Source organism: Canis lupus, chromosome 33 (assembly GCF_011100685.1).
Source record: "Canis lupus familiaris isolate Mischka breed German Shepherd chromosome 33, alternate assembly UU_Cfam_GSD_1.0, whole genome shotgun sequence".
NCBI lineage: Eukaryota > Metazoa > Chordata > Mammalia > Carnivora > Canidae > Canis > Canis lupus.
In genome coordinates, this window is record NC_049254.1 from 7,260,437 (window position 1) to 7,287,547 (window position 27,111).

The 27,111-nt window shown below is 40.9% G+C and overlaps 1 long non-coding RNA gene across 6 annotated transcripts; it reads right to left on the reverse strand.

Annotated features, from left to right (window-relative positions):
- LOC106558146 lies at nucleotides 1-27,040 on the reverse strand. Of its 6 annotated transcripts, XR_005383200.1 has the most exons (4): nucleotides 26,384-27,040; nucleotides 24,499-24,702; nucleotides 19,082-19,183; nucleotides 16,072-18,312 (listed from the first exon to the last, which is right to left on the reverse strand). It is a non-coding gene; the product is annotated as an uncharacterized LOC106558146 (long non-coding RNA). The 6 variants fall into 6 exon arrangements; XR_005383202.1 differs by lacking the exons at nucleotides 16,072-18,312; nucleotides 19,082-19,183 and adding an exon at nucleotides 1-689 and having other exon boundaries at nucleotides 26,384-27,035; XR_005383203.1 differs by lacking the exons at nucleotides 16,072-18,312; nucleotides 19,082-19,183 and adding an exon at nucleotides 13,733-14,633 and having other exon boundaries at nucleotides 26,384-27,036.
- Nucleotides 27,041-27,111: the final 71 nt, after the last annotated feature.

Here is a 27,111-nt window from a genome sequence, read left to right on the forward strand (position 1 = left end):
TAATGTGATTTATTGGCTCCTAGAGACTCAAAGACTGTGGAAAAATTCTCCTATAGGATTAAAATATAGAGACATATTGGACTCTGTTAAACTGAAAACAATAGTTAAATCCAAGGATCAGGACTAGCACCAACATGAAGAAAGGAGTTTCCGACTCCCCAACCTCCTTCCAGACAGCTCAGATACCATCAGTCTCCCAGCCAATGCAGAGACAAAGTCTGTATTTTAAGATATTCATCTTTGACCTCATTCTAAAACATAAAACATAAACTAGCATTGTCAGAGGTTTTACGATGGCCTGTAGATTCATGCAAGCTTCTTCAGTTCATACTAGTGAAAGTTTCCCATATGGGCTGAGATCAATTCTTGACCTCCAGAATCCCCAATATGTTATTCTCAAGGCAGTTGCCGTCTTCCTACCTCTTATAAATTAGCTGTGCATTTTCTGGAATCAACCACATCCTTGGAAAACTGACTGCAGCTCATCCAAGAAACTTGGCCTCCATTCTGTGCTCTCTAGAGACAGCTGTGTGAAAGCTTCAGGAGCAATAACTCAGGCAGAAGGTCTTCTGTGGTCAGCAGAGCCCCAAATTTGGATACGGTTTCACTTGGATATTCATTGGCTTTAGCAGTTTGGCAAAAGTAGGAAAGGACTCCTAATTCCATGGGGTCAAATATCCTTCCTGAAACTAAAATGGAAAAGATGAACTGACTCATGGAAAGGATTTTGTGATAAACCTAATGTCCTGGGGCCACTTTCATAATAGTACCTCCTCTTCTCATCACTTACTTCCCTTGTGTGTCTCTTGAATAATATCATTTTCAAGGGTTTAATAAAGATTTCTTTGTCAGCAGCCCAAGTCAAAGCCTCTAGAGGTACTGGTATATTGTTTGAAAAATCCAGGGCCCTCAGTTCTAATGAAGTATAGGAATAAGGAGGATATAAGGAACAGGGTGTCTACTGGGACCCGCCTGAAGCCAACAGCAACCTGGGATTGGAAAGAATTAAGAGACATCAGCCCAATGGAGATATTTAAACAGACTGGGAGTAGATGATATTAGCAATTACACATACAGATGGCAAGTTAGCTTAAGAGAGGATGCTCAAAATCAATATGTCATTAGGGAATTGCAAATTAAAACAATGATGAGATGCCACCGCATACCTCTTCACTAAAATCCAACAGCAAATGCTGACAGAAAAAAAAAATCAATGGTTGTCAAGGGTTTGAGAAAGGGAAGGTGGGATAGATAGAGCACAGGGGATTTTTAGGAGGCCTACAGGAACTTTCTGTACTTTCTCCTTAATTTTTGTGTAAATCTAAATTTCTCTAAAAAGCAAAGTCTATCAAAAAAGATAGAGCAAGCTGCTGATGAAAGGGGTAGCAATAGCTATCTGCGTGAAGACAGGGGCCAGACAGATGTGCATCCTCTCCATCATGGAGAGCATTTGCATCGTTTTTAAATGGGAACCAAAGTGAAGTTTCTCAAAATAAGACCCAAGAGCCATCTCCATCAGCATCAAAAGGCTAAATGCAGATTCCTGTGGCCTGGCCCAGACTATTGAATCAAAGTCTCTTGGAGTCAGATTTGGGAATATGCATTTTTAATATTCTAGGGTACCTATGCACTTTAAGGTTTGGTACACTGTACCAATCTCCTAATTGTTTAATTGTCTGTACTCTTTTATTTTTGCACATATGGAATAACAAAGAGAAAATGTCCACTAAATTCTTATCAAATATATGTAACAAGCCTATGTATAGGGGGTCTGGAGATGGAAAGAGTGGAATGGACACAAAGTGAGGCTGATGAAGTTTGAAGTTTGAAGGAGCTTCTCAACCTGCATCAATTAGAAATGACTCAGTGGAAGTCAGCTCATGAGCTTTGAGTCAAGTGATTTCCAGGAATAACTTGCCCCCCAAAAAACCCTAAACCAAAACAAAACTCTAGGCAAATAAACACGAAAAAGAAAGACAACCACTTTCCATCACAGATGTTACATTCATATATATTTGACTCTGGAACAATGTGGAGGTTATGAGTGACAACATTCTCTCACCCCACACAGTCAAAAACCTGTGAATAACTTTCAACAACCTCAAAACTTAATTACTAATACCCTACTGTTCTTTAAAAGCCTTACCAATAGGGGCACCTTGTTGAAGGCTCTGGTTGAGCATCTGCCTTCAGCTCAGGTTGTGATCCCAGGGTCCCGGGATTCAGTCCCGCATCGGGCTCCCCATGAGGAACCTGCTTCTCTCTCTGCCTATGTCTCTGACTGTCTCTGTGTCTCTCATGAATAAATAAATAAAATATTTTTTTAAAGCCTTACCAATAAAATAGTTGATTAACACATTTTGTATAGGTATTATATACTGAATTCTTTCAGTGAAGTAAGCTAGAGAAAAAGAAAATATTAAGAAAAAAAAAAAGGAAGAGAAACCATATTCAGAGCACCATACTGTGAAATAATCTGCATCATAGGTGGATGTCTGCAGTTAAACCCATGTTATTGTTCAAGGGTCAACTGTATTTGCCAGATTGTGATTTACTTTCCACTTGAATAAATTACTATAATTGTAACCTAAGACGGAGTTAACAATGTAAACGAAAGTGCAGCAGGAGGGAGAATAAACTATCTCGTTCATTTGACTTCCATCCACTTGTGTAACAAAGTAGGGTCCTTTTATGTTTACATCCACTTCATTAGTGCTATTTTAGGGCTCACAGCCAGATGTGTACCTGTCTCCTTCGCTAGGCTGTGAACTTTTTAAGGGCTCTTATTTACCTCTGGCTTTTCAGTGTCAGGCACACAGAGTTGCTTTATAAACACTTAACTGGAAATGGGGTGATATCAGTGAGGTAACAGAGCAAAACCTCATATACCCACAGTTGTGCTTCCTCTGCAATACCACGGCTATTGCTGAGATTAGGCTTTTTCCTTCCTCTCCTCTATTCTCTTATTCTCACAAAAACAAAATCACAAAACAAAACAACAACAACAACAACAAAACCTGTAGTGGAACTACTCAAAATAGCCCACAAAATCAGATGTCAGAGAAGGTGGAGAAGTCAGATAGTGGACATAAGGGAAATTAGATGAATTCTGTACTTAGCGTTTGAGTTACTGACTTTGCATGGGAAATTAGATTTGCATTTCAAATATTTGCTCTATGCTAAATTTTCCTGGCCTGTGGTATAAAGCTTAGCTTCTCCAAGCTTTCCAAATTGGGCGAAATTAGTCTGTTGTCGGTCGAATTAAGGGGTATAGTTAGCATTTCTGAGAAACAATCATGTAAAATCAGGAAAGTTTAATTCAGTTTAGTTACTGAGCTTACGTTTATTTGGCGCAACAAAGGCAAAGCTTAATTAAGGCCACTCCAGAGAGCAGTAACAGTCTAACAATAAGCTGTGAATAATAAAGTAACATTCATAGTGTTACCTCGAGTCACCTTAAAACGTGTAGCAACCAGATGTCTCATAAATTACTTGTATTTTTGTATAATTTCTTGGCTTATCCACAAAAACCAAGCACACATATAAGCTTTGACAAAGCAATCCCAATTCTGGGTATACACAACAAAAATAAGTATGTTTGTATTCCAAGTCGTAAACCAAAGTGAAAACTACCCAAATGTCCATCAATGGAAAATGTAGAAATAACTTGCAGTATTTTCATAAAACTGCATACCAGACAACAAGGAAAAAGAACTGCACACAATGTGGATGAATCTCATTAATATAATGTTGAGTGAAACAGGTCAGGCATAAAAGAATACACAGTGTATGAGTCCTTTTACGTAAAGTTCAAGCACAGGCAAAATCTGTGGTGTTACAGGTCAGGATAGCGAATGTTCTTGTGGCAGAGGAACAGAGACTTGGAGTATGAAGGATGTTTCTAAGGCACGGGGACATCTGCATCTTCCCTTGTGTGTTTACTACATGAGTGCGTTCAGTTTGTCAAGATTCATCAAGCTGTATACTCCTTCTGTGTGCACTTTTCTCTATGGTATACACCAATAAGATTTTGTTTTTAATCTCAATTGATATCCTAATCCTAGGAAATTGTCAATGAAGCTATTATCATGTCTCTATAAATGAAAAAAAAATGAAGTAAAGAGAAAATAAATGACATTTTCAAAGTACTTATGTTACTTTTCATTTTGTTGGCCAGAGCTAAAACAGTGCTTTATTGTACTGAAGGTAAAGAAATGTTGTGCCTTGTGTTCATTGTGCTTTTCCCCCACTCTTTGTACTAATTATACCAACATCTCATACACCCCAATATGTAGGTAGAAAGAATGGAGTATAGGTATATATCGCTTCTCTTAGTAGAATATGTAGAGATTTAGTACTCTAAATTTACCAAAAGAGATGACCATTTAAAATTATTCACTGATACATTTTTATCCTAAACAAAATTAAATAAACCAAACCAAATAACCAGTCACATCTTTGGGTGAAATTTGTATTTTTTTAAAAGATTTTATTTATTTATTCATGATAGACATAGAGTGAGAGAGAGGCAGAGACACAGGTAGAGGGAGAAGCAGGCTCCATGCAGGTAGCCCGACGCAGGACTCGATCCTGGGACTCCAGGATCACGCCCTGGGCCAAAGGCGGGCGCCAAACCACTGAGCCATCCAGGGATCCCCTGAAATCTGTATTTTATATACAAAATTGTATACCTAAATTTCTCATCTTCCAGGTGAGCAAATCTGACTAGAAGAGAGCTGAAATATCTTCTACAGAATTAACCACCAGAACTGATACTAATATGAAACAAAAGAAATTATTTCCTCCACAACTAGTCCTAGTATAAATCAACTTGAATGAATTTTATGATCATACAATCATTAAAAGGAGTTAGGAAAAAGAATGGTAAGGAAATGGTCAGGAAAGCCAAGAATCTAGTGCTGAATGACCTTATAAGCAATGTAGAGTTAAAGTGAAATATTAACTTGACAATGGAATTAAAATTTATAAACAAACTCCCAATAAATGAGGCTACTTTTACCCTTTGTTTTCATTTTTAAAGCTCTAGCAATGTTTATGCATTTTGTTCTTCCCTCAACTCTATGGTCAACTAATCTTCAACAAAGCAGGAAAGAATATCCAATGGAAAAAGGACAGTCTCTTCAACAAATGATGTTGGGAAAATTGGACAGCCACGTGTAGAAGAGTGAAACTGGACCATTTTCTCACCATATGCAACAATACTCTAAATGAATGAAAGACCTAACTGTGAGACAGGAACCCATCAAAATCGTTGAGGAGAACAGAATTACCAACCTCTTCAACCTCAGCTGCAGCAACTTCTTGCTAGAAACGTTTCCAAATGCAATGGAAACAAAAGCAAAAATGAGTGATTGGGACTTCATCAAGATAAAAAGCTTCTGCACAGCAAAGGAAACAGTCAACAGAACTAAAAGGCAACCTAAGGATGGGAGAAGGTATTTGCAAATGATGTATTAGATAGAAGGCTAGGATCCAAGATCTATAAAGAACTTATTCAACTCAACCCCCAAAAAGCAAATAGTCCAAAATAAGAAATGGGCAGAAGACATGAACAGACACTTCTCCAAAGAAGACAAACACATGGCCAACAAGCACATGAAAGAATGCTCCACATCACTCATCACCAGGGAAATACAAATCAAAACCACAGTGAGATACCACCTCATATCAGTCAGAATGGCTAAAATTAAAACAGAAAACAACAAATCTTGGAAAGGTTGTAGAGAAAGGGGAACTGTCTTACACTGTGGGTGGGAATGAAGGCTGGTGCAGCCACTCTGGAGAACAATATGGAGGTTTCTCAAGAAGTTAAAAATAGAGCTACCCTAGGATCCTGCGACTGCACTACCAGGTATTTACCCTAAAGATACAAAGGTAGTTATCTGAAGGGGCACCTGCACCCCAATGTTTATAGCAACAATGTCCACAAGAGCCAAACTGAGGAAGGAGCCCAGATGTCCATCCAGAGAGGAATGGATAAAAAAGATGTGGTGTGTGTGTGTGTGTGTGTCTGTGTGTATAATGGAATACTATCATATTTATATAAATGTGGATGGAACTGGAGGGTATTATGCCGAGTGAAATAAGTCAATCAGTGAAAGACAATTGTCATATGGTTTCACTCAAGTGGAAATAGGAAATGGCACAGAGGATCATAGGGGAAGAGAGGAACACAGGGAAGAAATCAACGGGAGACAAACCATGAGAGATTCTTAACTATAGGAAACAAACTGAGGGGTGCTGGAGGGAGGGGAGAAGGAGGTAACAGAGTGATGGGTGTTAAGGAGGACGCATGGTGTGATGAGCACTAGGTATTCTATGCAACTGATGAATCACTGAACTCTACATCTGAAACTAATGATTTACTATATGTTGGCTAATTGAATTTGAATTTAAATTAAAATAAATAAATAGGATAAATATATCACCACATGTTAACAACTGGAATGAAAATTTAAAATAGAGTACAAATTAATTAATTGATAATAAATAAAATCCCTTTTTTCTTGCTGAAAAGCCAATATATAATTATTATCATCTCAAGATGTTTTTGAAAAATTTTAAACTACTAAAATCACAACTTTTAGCACAATAATTATTTTAATATTCTCTTCCAGGTGACTAAGTGTATTGTATTATATTATGATAATCCTAAGGTATGTATTTTGGGGGTAACATTTCTTTTTAAATGATAATACCAATATTATACATGGTCCCTGAAATATTTTCAAGTAATAGAAGTATATAAAGGAAAAGGAGAAGTGTACCTCTCCACTCCCACTCAGGAGTAAGCACTATAAACACATACACTTTTTTCCTTGTATACTTCTACACACACGCTTACTATTTTGTCTTTTGTTGCTACCACTTAACATTTTGTTGTAAACATTTCCCATGTGTCTTCATAACTGCTATTTTATTTTTTTTTTTATTTTTTTTTTTTATTTTTTAGAGGTGGAGAAAGGGAGAGGGAGAGGGAGAGACCATCTCAAACAGGCTCCACATCCAGTCCAGTGTGAAGCCCTACAGGAGCTCAATCTAACAACCCTGAGATCATGACCTGAGCTGAAATCCAGAGTCAGATGCCTAACTGACTGAGCCATCCAGGCACCCTCATAATTGCTATTTTAAAGCTACATAGCATTCCTTTCTGTGCATGTAGTAATCAGGGCTTTTAATTATATCAGAACCCCAATTTAAACTAGCTTTAAAAAATAGAGACTTAATGGCTTGAGTAACTGGAATTTGCATGGGTGGAAGAGGCGTTAGGTGTGACTAGAGCCAGAGCTCAATGTTTTCAGGAATGTGCCAGCTCTGTCTCTCTTCACCTCTTGCCTCTGCTTGTGTATTGGCCTTAGTCGATCTTAACTGGGCTTTCTCTGTGTGGCTGAAATGCTAGGGTTTTATATGTCCAATCCCTCACCATAGAGGCAAGAGGTGACCTAAGGAAAAGACATAGGAAAGGACTTTTACTGGCTCATCTAAACCAATCAATGTGGGCTGTGGAGATGAGTAGTCTGATTGGTTGCCTTGGGTCATGTGCCTACCATTATGTTTAGGAAGGATAAAGAGGGATGATTAGGGAAGAAACCTGCTGGGCAGCCATAAATAATACCTTTCACAGATACTAAATCCTGGGCTTTAAGGTGGTTTCAGTCTTTTGGTTGGGGTTGATAACCTGGAGAACATCTTCGAGAATGTTACTTCTATAGGATTTTTTTTCTGTATGAAAGATTATTTGAAGAGCAATTCCTGGATCAGAGCGTATCCAAAGACCTTGCTATGGTTCTTGCTATAGGTTGCCTTAGTGTTTTGCAAAAGAATTGTACAAAGAAATAGCTTCTAAAATATGAGGTGCTGTTAAAAATTTAAAGTTCATTTATTAATTCAACCAGTACTTGTCAAGCTATGGGTGGGGCTGCATATCCATTTTCAGTTTCCAAAATGATTCCTTTTCATTCAAAAACCTTATTCAAATTAACGTTACAGACATAATATAAATTGTCATCTGGGGCATCATTAGCCACCAGCTGATAACCTCATTTCCCTGAGTTTTGTTTTGCTCATCTCTGAATGAGAATATCTGCCAAACTCTCTCCTCAGGGCCACTGAGGTGATCAAAGATGGAGGATGAGGGGCCCAGGAGAGGAGGTGCTCAAAGAGTGATGAGAAGGTTTTGAGGAGGCAATGAGGTGAATGTGATAGGAAATTTAAAAACTGAAAAAATAAGTTTGTTTAACTGTAAAACATGATATGAATGCAAGATATTATTATGATTGGGAGAGATGCTGCAATAGGAGCACTTTTTTCATATAAATACAGCATAACCTAACTGGGGAATATAAGACTGGGTCTTGAAATTCTGTCGCCACTTTTGGGGGGAAAAAAAAACATAAGGAAAACACGTTTCTAAAAATGCCTCTTCCTTTAACCAGAAGTTCTTGTTACACTATGACCCTTTTATTAAACATGTAAATGAAATGTTATTAAAACAAGTAGATGAATTCACATAGGTTGCTAACTTCCTTCCAGATATGAGTTACATTAATGAGCAAGAATTTATCATGGAAAGCGTGAAAAACAAGATATGTGAATTGTATTAGGGTTTCAGCTAAGCTTTTTCAGAGTTAAAGCCATAGGTTTTTTGCCCCCCTACGGCTGAAAGCAGCCTTAAAGATCATTTAGCTCAACACCCTCATTTTACAGATTATTTTGGTTTCGTTGTTCTAGCAGAAACTTTCAATATATGCTTTTATTTGGTTAATACTTATCCATCTATTTCTAAAAGACATGTTATGGCTATTTTTGAAAGGCACTTGAATAGGGAAACCATTAGAATTATTACAGAGCTGCCCAAATTGTTTAGGAAATCATTTTCATTATGGAATCACAAGATTTAAAAATAGTTGGCATTTACAGTGAAAGGTTCATAAAATGCCTTATGAATGAAGGTCTTATTAATCTCTAAAACGCATTCAGAGTTGTTTGGTTCCATTACAACTAGTTGTGGGAATGGAAATCTCAAATCTCAACTCTATTGTTCAATTTCAACGTGCGGTTTAAAGATTTGCTTACCATTGGGAACTAGAAGCTGTCCAGAAACTTCTTTCTGGGGCTTGCCACATAGTGTAAGCTACTGTGAAATGGTATCGGTTGACTGAAAGCCAAATTCTAGCAAAAAGGAAGATTAACTAAAGACCTTAATTATTTTCTGCTAAATGTCATTTGTTTAATTCACGCTTTATAATTTTGAATCAACTTTTAGCATATGCAAATTTGGCTAATATCTTTCTTGTGGTAAGAAACAGAAGGCTTATGGAATTCAACTGACACCCAAATGATGCCCAAACACAGTACCATCTATTGAACCACAGATGACCTCAGATGAGGTAAGAAGACGATTTTAAGCAGATGTTTGAAGAGGAAACAAAAATTTATGAACTAGCCAATTATTCTTCCTACAATATTAGGTACATTCTTTAGAAGTAAATAAAGCAAGTGACAACTATAATTACTGTTCATGGTTTTGATTGAAGTATGGTGTAGAGGATCATTTTCTTCTAATTCAAATTTTGTTCTTAAAATTATTGTGAGGCCTTGGGCAGTTGACAACACTTAATACAGACAGAGCCACAAAGTGTACAGGCTTAGAGTTGAACAGATTTGGGTTTGAACCTTGACATTGACCTTTCCTTTGTTGGCTCTGTCACTTACCTCAGCCCTTATCTAACTTACATCGAGCATGATCATGTTTCAGGCATTGCTTGGGAAGTGGAACTACAAAGTTACAGAAATTAATCAGACGTGATATTTGCCCTTAAGGACTTATATTTAGTGACAAGAGACAGGCAACAAATAAATCTATGAAACAAGACTATTAAAACAAGACAGGAAATCCTGTGAGGATTAAATGAGATGACATACGTAAAATATTTGATACTGGCCATTGCATGCAATAGGCATATAACAAATTTAGTTTTCCTTCATTTAATAAGTTTATGGCACTGTTGTGGGTACTGAACAAGAGTCAGGGTAGTATCAACCAGCCATATAAAACTTGGAGGGAGAAGAGTGGACGTCAGTGTTTCAAACACATAGATGTCTCTGGCACAGGGAAGTATTGGATAAATGTCAATTATCTCCTACGAGCTACATAAGACCAAAGAGAGACAATAAGAATTGGATAAAAGTATTGCTTCAGTAAGTGCCGTGATTAAATTGGCTGTCACAGAAGTGTAGTTTACCATTCAGTAGATTTCCATGCATTTCTCCAATAAGACTTATCACTCAAGTTTTGGAGGAAAGCAGACCATGAGGTGACTCAAAATTAGAAATCAATCTGACAAACATGAGCGTCGGTGAGGAGATCAAGAGGAGCAAGAGGAGACACCTGGGTGGCTCAGCGGTTGAGCCTGGGCCTTTGGCTCAGGGCATGATCCTGGAGTCCCAGGATCAAGTCCCACATCAGGCTCCCTGCATGGAGCCTGCTTCTCCCTCTGCCTGTGTCTCTGCCTCTCTCTGTCTCTCATGAATAAATAAAATCTTTAAAAAGAGAGAGAGAGAGAGGAGCAAGAGAAGGCAACATTAAAATGCCAGATCTTGAGTCCAAGCTGATGAATTTTGCTACAGAGGCAAGAGAAATCAGAAAGAGGCAACTGTCAAGACAGGAATGGATCGACAACAGGGATGGATAATGGAGGGTAGGAGGAGCATGTTCAGTGCTCAGAGAGAGTGGATGGTATCAAAGGACAGAGGTTTGTGGTCAGAGAAAGGGAATTCGTAACTCAAGGTCTGACCTGCTAGCTGTCTCAAGTGGTGGTGCCAGGTAGGGTTATCTTAGGGGCCTGTGGTGGCAGACATAGGATATGAAGTCCTTTCCAAGAAAGGACTTGGTACTGAGCTTCAAGAAGTGTGGTTAGCTGACAGCCCACAGCTGTTGGCTCCTTCAAGATCTGCTCTGCGCTGGAGCTGAGTTCACACTCGTCATTGGGTGGCCCCAGACAACAACTGAGCAAGGCAGTGGAGCAAAGAACTAGCCATTCCCATCCAACATGCGCTCCTTGAACTGACCACCATTGCTGTGCGGCTCCCTGTTGGGCTAGCAGAGGAAGCCCTGCAGTCGGACCTGCGCAATCCTGCTTACTCTTTTTTTCTTTTACAAGTGTTACTCCCCCAAGAGAATCTTTTGTTCTCCTAACTCCATCTGTTTACCGAAAAGAACCCACATATACATTTTTAAGTCTTGTTGTGTATATTCTTATTTTATCCTTATAAATAACTGAGGTGATTGGAGGTAGTAAGAGCACCCATGCTCCGCTTTACATACAAATGGAAAAACTGAAACCTGGAACACTTAAATAACCTGACTGTGTTTACACTGCTAGGGTGTGCCAAAGTTGTGCCAAAATTTCCTCCAAATCTTTTCCAAGCCTGGTGCTCTTTACCTTGAACATATTAAGAATAAGAAGTGGTCATAAAAGTGCCCACCATTTGCTTCAACATGGATGGAACTGGAGGGTATTATGCTGAGTGAAGTAAGTCAATCGGAGAAGGACAAACATTATATGTTCTCATTCATTTGGGGAATATAAATAATAGTGAAAGGGAATAGAAGGGAAGGGAGAAGAAATGTGTGGGAAATATCAGAAAGGGAGACAGAACATAAAGACTCCTAACTCTGGGAAACGAACTAGGGGTGGTGGAAGGGGAGGAGGGCGGGGGGTGGGGGTGAATGGGTGACGGGCACTGGGGGTTATTCTGTATGTTGGTAAATTGAACACCAATAAAAAATAAATTAAAAAAAAAAAGAAGTGGTCATAAAAAATGCTAAAGGAAGCCACAACTGATTATCTGCCAAACTTTGTGGAATTAGCATGAGGTTGAAATGTAAAACATCATTGTAGAGAAAATCAATCCCATAATTATAGTAGTACAATTTGATTAGAGGAGAATTATAAATCATAAAAAAATTATTTCTATCCTGCTCTCATTTTAAGGGTTCCTTTTGTATATATTTATGAAGACCTATTAAGAGTCTTTCAGGTGTTCCTTTGCCATCAGTGATCAGACCAGAATCCAGTAATTTCCATTTCTAAAGCAAGTAGTACAAGACCCTTTAGAAATCACAGTAGCTGTTTTACCGTAAGCAAAGTAATTTGTTAAACAGTAACAAATAACTGTGCCTTTGTTGAAATCTGATCATCTACTTTTTTTCTTTTTTCTTTTAAATTTTTAAATAATAATACACAAAACAGATTCATGATCATTAAAATGAAATTGAGAAATATGGGAAAGTTATACAGATGACAATAAAGGTCACCCCTAATGCCACTGCTGTATTTTGGCTTTAGACCTTTTCTTCTTCTACCAGTGTGTACACATGGGTACATTCATCCCCTTACCCTAACCTTAACACCACATGACACCCTGGAAGTTGTGACCATACTTCAACACAGAAAGTTCAGGCAATTCCATGGTCCCTTCTATTGAGAGGTGACAAAGTCACTGAAACCCACCTCTTATTCCCAAATGAATTAACAATATGTAACTTCTTAAATTTCAGATCGTACAGAGTTAGACCCCAAACTCAGTTCCTCCATGTTTATTTTTATCTTTTTGCTAAATCCTTGGATACTTCCATTGTGGTCCTAGCTTGAGGGAAACCATCTGAAAGGTGACTTGGATGACCTTTGAAAGTATCACCTTTTAGATAATGTTCTGATCATGGAGGCTCCCAACCCCCATCCCCCCACCTTTCAGGTCAAGTTCTGAATCCAAGTTGAGCCAGACTGGATTCTTGAGATGGACCTGGACTGGAATAAACCTCCTGGAAACACCAGGACAAATCAGCTGTGGGGGTTTTGAACAAGAATCATGTCTCCGTGACCCTGTCCAGTGGTGGCTCGTCGCAGGTAAGAATCCCATTTGCTCGGAATTTCAGCGTGGGGACAGAGGATCTCTCTCTTCAGAGTTACTTGTGCAGCAGCACGTGACCGGGAGAACATAGTACTTGCTAGGGTGATACACTCGCTTTTATGTCACACAACCGTGTGTTTCTGGACAGTGTTACAAATATCACTAAGCCATAGATACAGTTTTCTCTATGACATTTTAAAATTTGAGACGATAAGAAAAGGAATATGAAGTCAGAAGTACAGAACCAGTGAAAGCAGCTAGTAAAACACAACAGGCATCCACAGAATCAAAAGCTCTTCTCGATGAAAGGAGGCTGATACAATTTTCCTAAAACTGCATCATTTCCCAAGTCAAACCTAGCTTGTCCCTAGGCCTCTGTAAGGGACCCAAGCCTGGCAGCCAACTTGCACCAACTGCTCCCCATTGAAGTTACATGAGTGCCACCTAGTGTCACTTTAAAGCTGAAAGGGGCTTAGCTAGGCCTCTTAGACCTTCAGTTCACTGATGGACAGAAACCAAAGCCCTGAGCACGCAGGTGAGTTAAGCAGGCCGCATCTACCTGATGAGTGGCCCAGCCAGGCCTGGCAGTTGGTTGGCCTGCTTTACAGTTTCAACTGGTAGTAACCTCCGGAGTTTGGGACTCAGGAGTCCTGGTCGCTGAACTGTGCCAAAGAATAAAGCATAATGTTCCAGGGCCTCAGGCGCCCCTGCATTGAACTCTTAAAGTAACATTTCCATGTTCTTTTGTTTGTTTAATATTTTATTTATTTATTTATTCATAAGAGACACACAGAGAGAAGCAGAGATGTAGAGGGAGAAGCAGGCTCCTCGCAGGGAACCCGATGCGGGACCCCATCCCCAGACTAGGTTCACGCCCTGAGCCTGAAGGCAGATGCCCAACCGCTGAGCCACCCTGGCGTCCCAACATTTCCTCGTTCTTAAGGTCTTGAGACAGGAATGACAGAGAGCAAAGGTCTCCATGGGCATTAAATCTGCACCTCTCCTCCATGACCAACTGACTTTAATCCAGCTGTACAAGTTATCAAATTATTTCCTACAAGCAAGTGCTCTGGTCTAAAGTCATCAGCCTTAATTCAGGGAAGATGTGTCCACTATCACCTTTCGGGCTTTCTGCCTTCAGCCTCTAGCTTGTCAAATGAAGCAGGTCTGACACCATCTGAGAGACCAGTGCCATTGGAACCATTCAGGCTTTGATTTCCAGAAGTCAAGCGTTTTCCAGTTCTCCAAGTAGAGATCTTTCAAGCCAGTGGTTGTTGTTTTTTTCTCTTTTTTTTGGATTTTATTTATTTATTCATGAGAGACACAGAGAGAGAGAGAGGCAGAGACACAGGAGGAGGGAGAAGCAGGCTCCATGCAGGGAGCCCGACATGGGACTCGGTCCTGGGACTCCGGGATCATGCCCTGGGCCGAAGGGAGGTGCTAAACCGCTGAGCCACCCGGGCATCCTTAGGCCAGTTGGCTCTTAGTGCTGCCTGCACATCATCATCACCCAAGGAACTTTTAGGGTACCACGGTGCTTGGGTATGACCCTAGACCAGCAGAGTCAGGATCCCTGGCGGTGAAGTTCCCACGTCGTTGTGTGTGGGTTTGTTAAGCCATCCAGGTTATTCCAATGTTCAGGAGGTTGAAAATCACAGTGATGGGCTGAGCTTGCACTGAATAAGAGAACAGAAGAGCTACAGGGAGGAAAAATGGAGGCTAAATAAGCTCATTCCACCCAGGGTCTCAAACAGAACTAGGTAGACTCTAAAGGCTCAGTGAGTGATGGCAGAAAGGAACTCGTTCAAAGGAAATGGTAATTATAATACTGAAGGAGTTCACAGTCTACTCATTTCATTTCTCTTACCTCCATGCATAGGCAACATCTGTGAAGAACCACAGCAAACTTAAAAGTAGGAGAAGCCAGTAGACAAGACAATATATAGCAGGAAGAAATGTTTTGAAACATGAGTATTACCAAAATATAACCTCATCCTCTGCTTTCCTTCCCTTGTCTCATTTTTAATTTCTTAATTCTCCCATTCGGATCACATATAGTGTATCTAAAGACAAATAGAATAAAGGGGACTGCCATATTCCAAAACACTGCTCTAGTACTCCGAGCAGTGACGTTTGAACTGAGATGCAAAATAAAAGTAGGATGTGTGTGTTTTCAGGTCTGTGTGTGTGCAACAGTGAGGGGATCTTTCCAGAGATAGCATGAGCAAAGGCCATGTGTTGAAGGCTTATTAAAAGAACAGTGGGGAAGCTAGTGGGAGGCAGAGGGGAATGTGGTATGAGAGGGGACTAGAATGTTCAGGAGATGCCAAACCGGGTAGGGCCTTTTCCATTCATTTTCATACACCTATATACCATGTACCACGTAGTCTCATGCATTAGGTCCCTCATATGTTTTTCTGCTTGCTTTGATCTACTTTATTTTTTCAAGATTTATTTATTTGAGGGAGAGAAAGAGAGCAAGCAAGAGTGACATGGGGAGGGATGGAGGGGGAGGAAGAGAGAAACCCAAGCTGACTCCAGCTGACCAGAGCCCAATGTGGGCTTGATTTCATGACCCTGAGATCACTACCTGAGCTGAAACCAAGAGTCAGACTCTTACCCCACTGTATCCCCCAGGCACCCCTGCTTTGATTGACTTTTATGATCTCAGCTTTAGTATCAGTGACTGATCCTCCTTAAGAACTGCTGACCTCCTTTAAAAAAAAAATCTGTATGTGGTTTTTCTAAAACTCCAAACTTTTATTCTTACTAAAGGTAATACACGCTCAGTGGAGAAAATTCTAACAATTCATAGATGTATAGAATGAAAGTTCCCTTGAGTCCTACCCATCAAAAACTCTCATGGTTAATAATATTCTTCATATTCATTTAGACTTTTCCATGTGCACATCCAAATGGGTATCTCCATTTTTTTGGAAAAAGTGAAAGAAATACCAGACATACCCCAAATACCAGTTGCTTCCCCCCCAATTCTTTTGTTTTAATTAAAAGTAAATGAATGAAATGTTTAACACAATTCCTAGGGAGAAGTGACTTGCTATTTGACCTAGCTTTTTAAAGCTGTAGAACTAGAACACACATCAGTGGAATATGGTTAGTGGTTGGGAGGAAATGTTTAAGAGTTTTATTTTTTATTGAATGTTTTTCAGCTTTATAGAGGTATAATTCACAAATAAGATTTGTAAGTTATTTAAGTATATGTGGTGATCATTTGATATATATACTGCATTGTAAAAGGATTTCTCACATCTAGTTGGCACATCCTACAATTTGTTTTATGACAGACGTCTTTCCATGTCAGTATACATAGCTTTACCTTATTCTATTTTAGTAGTGACCTGTTATTTCATCAAACAGATGCACATTCAATGATAGATAATTAGGTTGACTCCAATTTTTTGCCATTACAAGCCAAACAATACATCAGTGAGCATCCTTGTATGTACTCTTGTTCGATGGTACAAATATCTCTATAAGATAAATTCCAAAGAAAATGATTCAGAGGGTATGCATATTTTGGATGATGAACATTTCCAAATTCCCATCCAAAAAACATTGCACCAATTCACCTCTCATAGTGGCACAAGAGTGTCCGTTGCCATTTTCTGTCTCCTGATTTGCTAATTCTCATCTACAGGAAGAACAAGAATCAGAATTTTACTAAACTCAATCCAACTTTCTGGGCCATGGCCTTATCTGCAACTGCCTAATTAACGTACCCCGTTTCCATCCAACCTTTCTCTCAAACAGATCCTCCTCTGAGAGTTCTGTTTCTGCTGTGACCATCATCTGGACCATCCCCCCTCCTTCTCTTGTCTTTCATAATCTTTTTCTTCCCATAATCTTTCTCACTTGTATTACTTTTCTTCCAGCTCTGTGGCTAATATCCCCATTTAGGATCTTACTGCCTCTGGCCTGATCTATCTTCAACTTCTTCCACCTTCAGTCCAACTGGAACTCATGTCAACATGCATCTTTGTGAAGCTTTCTTCTCAGAGTCCTCTTTGAGGTTCTCTCCTATTTGAAACTCTTCAGTGGCTCCCCATTCCTTACTAAATCCTGGCTGAGCTCTCTGTACCATCACTGACTTGCTCTTCCAACCACCAACATGCCTGGTGCTTTCCTGCATTAGATCAGGTCACTCCCTCCCTGTTTTGTTTCCCATATCTTGGCCTACCTGAATACTCTTTAGCCAGGAGAACCATAAAAATATCTGGGGAAAGGGCTTTCCAGATAAAGGGAATGTTAGGGTTGCAGATTATGTAGAGCCTCATTAGACACTGTAAAGACTATGACTAGGCAAAATTTAAGCATTATCCTTATGTAGGAGCATAGGCTTTGTTTCTGCTGACAAATTATCATAAAATACTTTGTACAAGTCAATAATTTTTAAAATAATATTTTTATGGGAGGAAGAAATTCTTTGCTTCAAGCTAAAAATGATGGCATAAGATTTTGCCTCACTCTGGAAGAATTTCATTAAGCTGAAGCAGAAATATCCAACTGAACAATCACACCTAATTGTGATATATAATAAGGACCCTGAAGTAATGTCTTCCTTCTTTTTCATCTTTTGTGGATCTTCATTAACTTATTTTCTTATTTATTACAAACAATAATTATTCCTACTTTTCAAGTGCTTCTTAAATCATGAAGATAGAAAAATCACTTGCCTATTTAACTTAAACTAAGATTTCATATTCATTCATTGCTAATTCATAGGGAGGATTAAATGAATTAATGGAAGTGTTTAAAACAATATTTCACATAGTAAATTCTCTTTAAGTGTTTGCAGTAATAATGTTATATGTATATATACTCTCCATTCATTCGTCTACTCATACACCAAATCACAGGTAGGTATCCAATACTATACAGGCTCTGGAAATATAAACATATTAAACTGTTCTCAAGGATTTCATCACTATTGGAGAAAACAAATATATAAACACATAATTAAAGTGTGATAAATGCAGTGCTTGAGTTGTATTTAAGGGGAAGTGGTAACAAAAGGCAGAAATGAATAATTCTGCTTGAGAGAAAGGGTTACTGAGAAAATGTTGCTCAAGGGTTAAGGCTAGGCATAACCAGTTGAGAGAAGTTCGTAAAATGTAACAAGAGAAAATAAGCAGTTAACAAAATCATAAAGTCACGGAGCAACAGGATATATCTGAGGCCTTATAAAGTGACTGATGTATATGTTATAAGTGCAGAAAGGAAATTACTTGTGATCATGACAGGATTGTATCATTGATAAGGATTTGAACATTCTTTATGGAGGATGATGAGCAACGAAAGGATTTGTGTAGATTCCCATTTCAGAAAATATGCAGCAAGAGGCACAAATTCAAACACCTGTGAGGACCAAGCAATTAACAAATGTGTAAATTAGGGTATAGTCTAAAGTGATAGGGGAGTCGGAGGGGAACTTAAATATATATAAAGACATTCATTCAAGTGGGGGGTCCCTGGGTGGCTCAGTTGGTTAAGGTCGGCCTTCAGCTGACTCATGATCCCAGAGTCCGAGGGTGGGCTCCCTGCTCAGTGGGGAGCCTGTTCCTCCCTCCTGTGTCTCTTGCTCTCTCTCACCATCTCTCTCTTTCTCCCTCTCTCTCAAAAAAAAATAAATAAAATCTTAAAAAAAAAAAAAAAACATATTCAAGTACTTAAAAATAACAAGAGGGGCACCTGGCTGGCTCAGTTGGTAAAGCATGTGATCCTTGGTCTCAGGGTTTTGAGTTGAGCCCCACATTGGGTGTGGAGATTACTTAAAAATAAAATGTTTTTTTTTAATTAAAAATAACAACAAAATAAAAACTGTTAAGTAAATCCAGTCTGAGTGCTGCCAGTTTGAACTCCTGGTGTAGAGGCTGTGACTACTTGGGGAAGAGTGGGAGAAGGTAGAAACTAATTAAGGATCCCTTCATGTAAAACATAACAAGGAACAAAAGCAAGAGAAAATCTGTGGGGGTGAAGAAGAAGGAGGACCCGACCTGAACTATGTTTAGGGAAGAAAAAAAAAATCAATAGACCCTGATGACCTATGGAAAGGAAGAAGGAAAGAAGACAGAATAGTTCCCAAGTTTTTGGCTTAGAGGACTGGAAATATGATAAAACCACTCACCTCTGCAGAAATGGTAAGGATTGGGAAGCAGGTAGACGTGATGAGTTGGTTTTAGAAATGTTGAGTTTGTGGGTCATCCTGTGTAAGCTCCTAGTTAGATGGCTAGATTTACAGATGGAAAGTACAAAAGAAAGGCTAAAGCTAAGATACAAATATAGGAGTTATCAGGTTATAGGTTGAAATTAACAACAGATATATAGTTGATATTGTCCAGAATAAAAGTATGAGAAAAATTATAGGGAAGAAATTTTTTAATCTAAATTTTTAAAAATGCTTTTGTATCTGTGGCCATTTTCATATTCATTATATCCTAAGAATTCTTTTTTATTTAACTTTGTATTCTTCTTAAGTGGATTTAGCATGTGGAAATGACAGTGATAAAATGTACAACTTAAAGTGTGGGTACTGGAGAAACCAGCCTGGAAATAACATATTCAATAGAAAATATAACATACCTGTATTTTTTTATAGATATTGTTAAAAGAGCATATATCATGTAACTAAATTTAATAACCTTAGATGGTTCCTTGCTCACTATTTTATTTGGCAAGACATATACCTAAAACAAAGGGTGACTATAAGAGCATGAGGTGACTGGAGACAGATCACACATAAAGAATAGCACAGCCATTGTCTAAGAATACTGTTTATAGGTTGTGCGTGTGAACTCACAAAAAAGCAGTAAGTTTTAAAAATTTAGGCTAGTTCCAGCTAATATATTGTTTACTATCCCTATTTCCAACAAGCAGTGACTCAACCCTAACAAGAGTCCTTTGTCTGGAATATTTGAGAACAAATTTGGAATGAGGAAAGGCTCCCACATTAAAACATAACCATCCCAGACCCAGGAATGGGTCAATCTCCATCAAAATGTTTATTTCGGGTCCATCTACATAACTTACTAAATAAAAGTCAGCTTTGGTTAGTAAGGACAACTACTAGAAGAATAATGGAGAAATACTATAGTTTCTAGGTTTTTCTTTTTAATCACTGTTTGCTTAACGCTTTTAAGTGAATTAAAAGCAGATGTTGAAATTGTTGCCAACCGTTGATTTGTCATTTGTGAATGGGAATTGACTTGGTTTTGTTTATCATTAAATTAAATGTTGGGCTTCAGTAGTTTAAAGAATCTTGGAATGCAGATCCTAATGGGATTTTAAAGTCACAAATAACTGAAGTAATTTTGATAATTATGAAGACATCTGCCCTTGTAGGAGAAAAAGAAAAATTCCTGGGAAAGTTTAGAATTCTGAAGCTCAGGGATCCCTGGGTGGCGCAGCAGTTTGGCGCCTGCCTTTGGCCCAGGGCGCAATCCTGGAGACCTGGGGTCGAATCCCACGTTGGGCTCCCGGTGCATGGAGCCTGCTTCTCCCTCTGCCTGTGTCTCTGCCCCTCTCTCTCTCTATCATAAATAAATAAAAAATTTTTTTAAAATTTAAAAAAAGAATTCTGAAGCTCAAAAATTAGTATTTTGAAACAGAAATCAATATTTTAATATTCAACAAGAACTCCTGGACTCCATCTATATTTCCAGCCCTACATTTGGTGTAATGGAGGCTACAAAAGAACTAAAAAGTGGTTATCATTGTCAGAGTGAGAGTACACGGTCTGTATCACTCAGTGCCTGCATGAGGGGGCCTGTTAAGAGTCCTTCACAAGCTCAGGGGAAAAGTAGCTCAAGCAGAGCTGAGATGCTCTGGGCAGGGATCTCAGGGACAAGTTGGTTGGACAATGATGATGCATCTGATTTCATGTTACCTCAAGTGACAGGTTCTAAGAGGGCTCTCAGTGATTTTTTGCCTTTGAGTGTTCAAGCTGTTTTTGTAGTTCCCTCCCATGTTGAACAGAGCCGACTTGTGTAACCAATAGGATATTGCAGAAATGATGGGTGTGTAACTTTTGAGGCTAGGTCAAAAAAATATTGTGACTTCAATCTTGGTCTGTCTTAACCTCTCACTCTAGGGGAAGGCAGACTCCATGTGAAAAGAACATTCAAGTAGCCCAGGGAAAGACTTATTTGGAGAGGACCCTGAGCCAACACCAACTTGTCAGGCATGTGAGTGAGCCACCATGGAAGCAGATCCTCCAGCCCCCGTGAAGCCTTCAGATGACTACATAACTGCAAACCTGGCCAACATCTTGACTAACCTCAAGAGACCCTGACTCAGAACATCCACTCACCTGCTCCTAAATTCTTGACACACAGATATTGTGAGATAATCAGTATTTTAGGACACTGAGTTTTGGGGTAATTTTTAATGTGGCAATAGATTAATACAATTTATTAGGTCTTCACCTTCACCTAGGAATACATGAAAATCAAGAAGAGATTGCTCAAATATGAATAAAAGAACAAAGGCTATCATCATTTATCTCTTGTTAAAAGAAATGGTGTAATAATATTATAATGAAAACTGAAATAAACTCTACAAACTAACATAACAATTGGCCACACGGACGAATTCACAATCCCTACCTGCCTCAATCCCAACCAGCGGTCTAGGTGAATGGCTTCATTAAAAAATACTTCAACCCCCTCCCTTAGTTCATTTAACAAATATTTATTGAGAATAAACTATGTGTCAAAATATGAATTAAGTACACATAATAAAATATAAATTATATAATTATATGGCATAGAACAGCAAATAATAGATGGAAAATATTTTTATTTTTTATAAAAGTTTCATTTAAAACCAAGAGACCTAAATTTTCTCATTTGGGACACCTGGGTGGCTCAGTGGTTGAATGCCTGCCTTTGGCTCAGGGCGTGATCCTGGGGTCCTGGGATCAAGTCCCACATCGGGCTCCCTGCGGGGAGTTTGCTTCTCCCTCTACCCGTGTCTCTGCCTCTTTCTCTGTGTCTCTCATGAATAAATAAATACAATCTTTTTTTAAAAAAGAGAGACCTAAATTTTCCCTTTAGAAAAATTGCAACTTGATTTTGTCCAAGGATAATACAGCATAATTCTACACCTTCCTATCTGGGTGTGGGGGTACAATTATCTGCACAAATGCAGGCAGGTAACATATCCTATGTGGATGACCGGGTGTGCCTTTTTTAGACACGCATCTTGGAATGGCTGCACTGTGCATAGTCCCAGACGGTCACCACCATCAGCAGCACCTTAGCACAGCACTGGGTTATAAATAAGGGGATTCCGGGATCCCTGGGTGGCGCAGCGGTTTGGCGCCTGCCTTTGGCCCAGGGCGCGATCCTGGAGACCCGGGATCGAATCCCACGTCGGGCTCCTGGTGCATGGAGCCTGCTTCTCCCTCTGCCTCTCTCTCTCTCTCTCTGTGACTATCATAAATGAATAAAAATTTAAAAAAAATAAATAAATAAATAAGGGGATTCCAACTCCCTTTGGTCCAGAGGGATATAGAGAAACACAAGAGCAGAAAGATTTCCTCATTTATGGATGAAATATTCTTAAAATTAGAAGGAAGGAGAAATGTAAGAAAATATAAACAGATGATTTCATAATAAAAATCATCTCTATCTCTTGAAAAGGGCTTTTTTTTTTTAAAGCAGAGAGCCACTACCAAAATTTAACAAATTCTACTTGTAGTCTCATGTAGTTGGGATTTGTATCTATTTTTTTATAAATAACTTGTAGTTTTTTTTTTTAAGTACATAACAATTGAGGTAAATGGCAGGACAGTGAGATTTTTTTTTAAAGCACAAAACACTCAGAAGTTACACCCATAAAAATTTGCAGCCATCTAGAAAATGTTCTGTGGTCCTAGTGTGGTCCTTGTCATCTCAGTAAGTGAGGTGTATTGGGGAAAATGTGGACAAACCAGATTCAGAGCAAGAAGAAAAGCTTATGATGACAAACACACTCATTAGCAAGGGGGAGCAGCTCGGAGTCAAACTCCAAGCTTGGAGTCAAACAACCCAGTGTGGTGTTTATCCTGCCAGAAAATGAGGCAAGGTGGGGGGAAAGTGTGGATGACCCTGAGCCAGAGCAAGAGAACGAGGAGCAGAGGCTTCTTGGCAGAGGACTCCCCTACCACTGAGGTCTGTGGTAACTGCAGCTTCGATGTTAACAAGCCAAACATGAGCAAACACCAAACACCATGGAAAGTAAACCAGTAGAACCTGTTCAAGAAAGAGGAACCAAAGTTTCAAGGACTTCACCTAACAACCAGATTCCTAGAATTACCACTGGAGGAAAAAAGGATGTCATCTTGGTGAATGTCATGAACTCAGAGTGAACTCAGCAGAACACAGAACAGGTGGGTGAGTAAAGGACAAATGATCTAACTCCAGAAAATATTATCATTAAATAATGTCAAGTGTGTATTAATACTGTATTGACCCTATCCAGGACTGGCTATGTAATTTGGCGGCGGGGGGAGGGCCTGTACAAAAGGAAAAGAAAAGACCTCCTGTTCCAAAATCATTAGGAATTTCAAGATGGCAGTAGCAGAGCCCTGCACCGAGTACAGGCCCTTCTAAGCATGGGTCTTGAGCTGTTGCACAGGCTGCATGCTCATGAAGCTCTGGCCTTGGTAAAAAGAGGGGTAGTCAGAAGCTTTGCCTTTACTTCTATAAGGGGAAGAATGCTTGAAATGTCAAGTGACATATTTTTCATGAAATAATATTTTTACCACACAGAGTGTAAAGCAATCACTAATTATGCTAAACATGAATTATACTTGAGGATTAGACACACCTTTTTTGTAAAAGATTTATTTATTTATTTATTTATTTATTTATTTATTTATTTATTTATTTATTTATTTATTTATGAGAGAGAGAGAGGGAGAGAGGCAGAGACACAGGAGGAGGGAGAAGCAGGCTCCATGCTGGGAACCCGACGTGGGACTAGATGCCAGGACTCCAGGATCGCGCCCTGGGCCAAAGGCAGGCACTAAACCACTGAGCCACCCAGGGATCTTCTAGAAACACCTTTTTAAAATGAGATTTTATTTATTTGACAGAGACAGAGAGAGAGAGAGCACAGGCAGGGGGAGTGGCAGAGGGAGAGGGAGATTTCCTGCTGAGCAGGGAGCCCAATGTGGGGCTCAAACCCAGGATCCTGGGATCATGACCTGAGCCAAAGGCAGACGCTTGACTCACTGAGCCACCCATGAGCCCCAAGGATTGGAAACACGTCAGCGAGTGAACAGTTGCTTGTCAAATAACTGATAGAATTTTTTTAATAAGTTGAAACATTTAAAAAATATTTTACTTACTTATTTGACAGAGCACACAAGCAGGGGGAGTGGCAGAGGAAGAGGGAAAAGCAGGCTCCCTACTGAGCAGGGACCCTGCCTGGGGCCTCCATCCCAGGACCCTGGCATCATTACCTGTGCCAAAGGCAGACACTTAACCAACTGAGTCACTGAGGCACCTCAATATAATAATAGTGTTTAAAACCATTTTAGAAAAGCTTCTGAAAACCCACCAGCAATTGAAGTGATGCAGTGGAGGTCTTGAAATTAGGATGGTAAATTGACCTAGAGTCATGCCTTTTACTCTTTTTTGATGGTTGTCACCAAAACCCTCATCTCCATGTTAAAAGAAATTTTCCCCACAGAAGGACTGAACATCCTGGTAAGGTCCTGGGCTTGGAAGTGGGTATAATAACATGCGGCTCTGCATCATCCCCCTGTTGGGAAGAGAGTAAACATGGTTTTGGTTGCTAATGAAATGGCTGGACTATGCTTTCTGCTTATTTTAGTCAAATAGTTTTAAAATCATGGGGGAAAAATCTGTATACCAAAGACTCTAAAAGAATATGGAACACCTACTGTACTACACTTCCCAGCTCTTAAACAAAATGTGGAGGCCGAGAAAATTAGGGCCATTCAAGTTTAACATCGGCACAAGTCCAGCCATTGGAGCTTGAGCTGCCATCTCCGGCCACTGTGACCAGGCCACTGTCACCAGGTACCCAGTCTGCCTTACCCCGCCCGGCCACAGAGAAAACCACAAAGCAGCCCTTATCGGAATAAGGAAGCAAGAGCTCGTGGGACCTCTTTACTGGAGATTCTCACACCCCCACCCTAGAAAAACCCCACCTTACCCCTAGACCAGCCCATAAACACCCAGCTGTACCCCTCCTCCCGGTTCAAGTCCCTGCCCCGCCCCGTGGGGTATACTCGGACCCAAGCTCCAGCTTGTTAATAAACCCTCATGTACTTGCATCCGTGTCGGCTCCTTGGTGGTTTTCTCAGATTCGCAGTCTTGGGCACAACACAGAATATTAAAAATACAATTGAAACCATTTCTTCTCCTTCCCTAAATGTAATTCTGAGAGCTGCAGGACTTTCCGCGGATAACGACTCATGCAAACTTCTGCACGAAGACATGTGACCAAACTCGCACGTTTTCTAGCAACCTAAGAGCACGTCCCCAGGAGGGCTCTAGCCCCCTTGGAGATGCAGCCCCCCACTAAGACGCCCCATTGAGAGAGTTCAAGCGCCAGGGGAATTTCCTCTTTGTTGCAGCCAATCCTGACCCCAGGCTCCTGGCTTCCCTTTCTTGGGCATCTGTTAGAAAGGGCTGACCACTGGGAGTATGTTCCTCTCACAGCCCAGAGTGTCCTTCTCCGGGACCTGAGAATCATCCCTTTGAAATGTAATCATCGGGAAGGACAGGGCCGCCCCCCAGCTCTGGGGGAGAGCAGGTTCTGACCCCACAGGTTGCCAGCGAGCAGGTGCAGCTGCCTCATCGCAGCCGGCTGGCCGAGCCTCCGTGACTTGTCACTTCTCTGCTCTACTGAGCCCCAGCGCAGCGGTTTGGCGCCTGCCTTTGGCCCAGGGCGCGATCCTGGAGACCCGGGATCGGATCCCACGTCGGGCTCCCGGTGCATGGAGCCTGCTTCTCCCTCTGCCTGTGTCTCTGCCTCCCTCTCTCTCTCTCTCTCTCTCTCTGTGACTATCATAAATAATAAATAAAAGAAAGAAATTCTACTGAGCCCCAGTCTCCCCCTCCCCCATGTAAGCACCTCTGCACCGGTTGGAATGGAGCTCGGCTCTTTCCCGTGCGGTCAGTCGTTTTTGTTTTTTAAGTTTTTTTTTCTTTTTGGAGTTCGATTTGCCAGCATACAACCCAAGACCAGTGCTCATCCCAAGTGCCCCCCTCGGTGCCCGTCTCCCAGGGGTAGCGGAAGGGGAAGTGGGCGGGGGTTGGGGGCACTGGGTGTCAGTTCGTTTTTGAATAAACTCGTTCTCACCGCCTTCGCTACTGTGTGGCTGCGTGAGAACTGCCGTTCATTCCAGTTCTCCCGTCCTTCCCCTTCCTTTTTATTTTATTTTATTTTTTCCCTTTCATTTGTAAAAGCACACCTGCATCTGCCCGTACGGTATACGGTGCTGCGTCTCCGAACGCCGCGCCTCCTCCGACCCTCCGCAATCTGCTTTGCGCGTTTAACGTCCCGTTCGGGGGACGCAGCCCCGCAGCTGGCGTCCCCGGGGCCAGTCACGGAGCCGAGAGCCGCGGCCTCGACGGCGCCGGGCGCGCGGACGGAGCCTGGAGCTGCAGGCACGGCTGCGCGGGCGGACGGACGGACGGACGGACGGTGAGGACGGCGGGGGGAGGAAGCGGAGCGGCAGCTCGGTCTGCAACCCCGGGAGCTCTAGAAACCCGAATGTGGATTTGACCTCCCAGCTTATGCGGAAGCTATATATAAAGGCGGGAGTCTAGAGCCCGTTTCCTTTATTTTCAGCGCGTTTTTCCCCAACAGCTTTCAAGTTTTGAGGCCGAAAGCATGCGGCCCGCCTGGTGCTCCGTGGACCGCGCCGCGCAAACCTTCCCTCGCTTCCAACTCTCCCGGGACCCCGCGGTCGCCGCGGGAAAGGGCTGCGGTGCGGCTACCCCGCGACGCTCCCCCGCCCCGCCCTCCACGAGCTGCGGCTCCCAATTCCGGTCTTGCTTAGTAGGACGCCCAAGGCGGCGGACAAGCCCCAAGGACGCGAAGACGCGACGCCCGCCGCGGCCGGGACCGGGTCGCGCTCCCCCGCGGAGTCCGGCTCCCCCGCCGAGCCCCGCCTACTCCCCGCCCCGCCCCGCCCAC